Source organism: Alosa pseudoharengus, unplaced genomic scaffold, assembly GCF_046254945.1.
Source record: "Alosa pseudoharengus isolate Yale_2024_CS ecotype anadromous, Long Island Sound unplaced genomic scaffold, YU_APseudo_1.1 YU_APseudo_1.1_scf_9, whole genome shotgun sequence".
NCBI lineage: Eukaryota > Metazoa > Chordata > Actinopteri > Clupeiformes > Clupeidae > Alosa > Alosa pseudoharengus.
In genome coordinates, this window is record NW_027468881.1 from 15,691,425 (window position 1) to 15,693,924 (window position 2,500).

Genomic DNA, 2,500 nt, shown 5'->3' on the forward strand with positions numbered 1-2,500 from the left:
AATTCACCCTGGAGCAAAATGTCTTCCAACAACCTACATATCAACAACTCTCTCTCTCTCTATCATTCAGAGTGTGTGTGTGTGTGCGTGTGTGTGTGTGTTTGCATGCCAGACCCTGCTCCTCTCCCTGCCTCAGGGTTTCCCCAGTCACACACACTAAGTCAACTTCTAAAGCCCATCACTCAGCACACCCTGATGAAGCTACACTCTGACGACGGTGATGAATCTCTTTCCCAGCGCTCGTTACCTGAAGACGCCAGACCTGCCTGCCAAAACGCCGAATCGACGAAGAGGAATCACTTAGGCGCCAACCATCTATCTACAGCCTATTCAACACTGCAACCATTACAGGAACTCCACCATGCTACTCACCCACATTACTGGAAGTCAGCGTGTGTTGTAGAAAGGTGAAACTAGTCTCACATTCCATCCGTGGCACAGAATAAAATAGACATCATGAAGATGAAGGGATGAGAGCATGACAGAGAGAGAGAGAGAAAGACACATCCAAATGAAGGACAGGAGGAAAGGATGAGTGTATTGTCTGGCTGGCTGGGCTTTGTCCGTCTCTGGCTCCTAAATGGCCACCGGGGTTCAGGAGCCCATGAAAAGTCTGAAATGTTTGGATGCTTTAAGCCGCAGAGCTGCGAACCATATGTCACAACATGAGGGGTGCGGACCCCCTGCCACACACACACACACACGCGCCAGGCACGACCAAAGCCTGATTAGAGCGGGACGGATAAAGAAGTCACACTAACGAGCACACACGACATGTACACGCCAACTCACACACACACACACACACACACGCACATACACACACATACAGGCGCGCACACACATACACACACACACACACTCCATCTCCATCCATCAGTACATCACTGCCAACCCTAAAAGCTCTCACATTCCACAGCAGCTACGCCATCAGTCATTCAGACCTGACAGGCGCACACTACACACACACACACATACACACAACACATACACACACACACAGACACACACACACAGATGCACAAACGCACACACAGACACACAAACGCACTCATGCACACTTCTAACCATCCTAACAAACAGACAGCGCCAACCCTCCCGTCCCCCCACTCTAACATGACAGGCCGAGCCACCATAACCTTCTGCCACTCACAAGTATACACTTACACACACACACACACACACACACACACACACACACACACACACACACACACACACACACACACACACACACACACACACACACACACACACACACACAATACTCTCTCTTACACACAGAGCGCCCAATGTCACAGCTCCTGTCCCCTCCCAGTTACTCCTCTAGAAATGAGACCAACACCGAGATGGAGACAGAGACAGAGAAATGGACAGAGACAGAGAGAGAGAAAGGGACAGAGACATAGAGAGAGAAAGGGACAGAGACAGAGAGAGAGAGAAAGGGACAGAGACAGAGAGAGAGAGAAAGGGACAGAGACAGAGAGAGAGAAAGGGACAGAGACAGGCGGATGGCTCACCCTGGTAGCTGAAGCTGCAGATGGCAGAGGAGTCAGGAGAGGACTGGGGACAGAGGCAGCCTTTCTCCATGGCGGAGACGGAGAGAGAGAGGGAGAGGAGAGAGGGAGTGAGAGAGAGAGGGAGGTCTGGAGACAGTCGTACCCAGCCAGGGCACACCTTCTCTGGACTGAATCTGGCAGAGAAGCCGCCTGCTCTGCAGTCCTCTGGCTGCACTGTTCACACACACACACACACACACACACACACACACACACACACACAGACAGAGAGGCACACACTCACCTAAAAAAAGTCCTGCCCTGCCTAGAATTCCTGCCCTACTTTTAATTTTGTTAGAGCCCTTAATTTACTTTTGAGAGGGCGGCTGCTAGCTCTGGCTATGTGTGTGTGTGTGTGTGTGTGTGTGTGTGTGTGTGTGTGTGTGTGTGTTTGTGTGTTTGTGTGTGTGTATGTGAGTGTAATATATAGATGCCATATTACCTACAAGAATTAGCAAAAGAGTAGTGAATCAATCAACAATAGCGAATCAAGCGAATCAATCAATAACATAAAGATATAAGAGATAAACATTTCTAGCTGTAGCTGTCAATCAGCAGACTAATCCCCCCCCCCCCTCCTATATTTGGAATCCTAAAAACACACCTTCAATCTGTGTGTGTGTGTGCCTTTCACATGTGTTAACAAGTGAACGTGTGTGACCATTTAAGGTTGATTCCATTAGGGCAGCAAGGAGGAGACAGAATGGCATACTCTAACACACACACACACACACACACACACACACACACACACACACACACACACACACACATTACCAAATATACTATCTCACACACACTTTTTTCACACACACACACACACACACACACACACACACACACTCCCTCACAAACACATTCTCTCACGTACACTCTCTTAGTCTCTTTCTCCCTCTCTTCCCCCTCCTCTCTCTCTCTCATTGCCTCTCTGTCAGTCTGTC

General features: G+C 49.1%; 1 protein-coding gene across 2 annotated transcripts in view; it reads right to left on the reverse strand.

Annotated features, from left to right (window-relative positions):
- The window catches only part of LOC143115431 (rho GTPase-activating protein 39-like), a 91,843-nt gene that overhangs the window by 53,789 nt on the left and 35,554 nt on the right, over positions 1-2,500 (reverse strand). The window contains exon 1 of one of the 2 annotated variants that reach the window (XM_076277461.1): positions 1,521-1,607. The exons of the other annotated variant lie outside the window; for it this stretch is intronic. The gene's annotated coding sequence lies outside the window, so the exon portion shown is untranslated. Of the gene's footprint in view, positions 1-1,520; positions 1,608-2,500 lie in introns of those variants that run through there. 2 annotated transcript variants of the gene reach the window in all.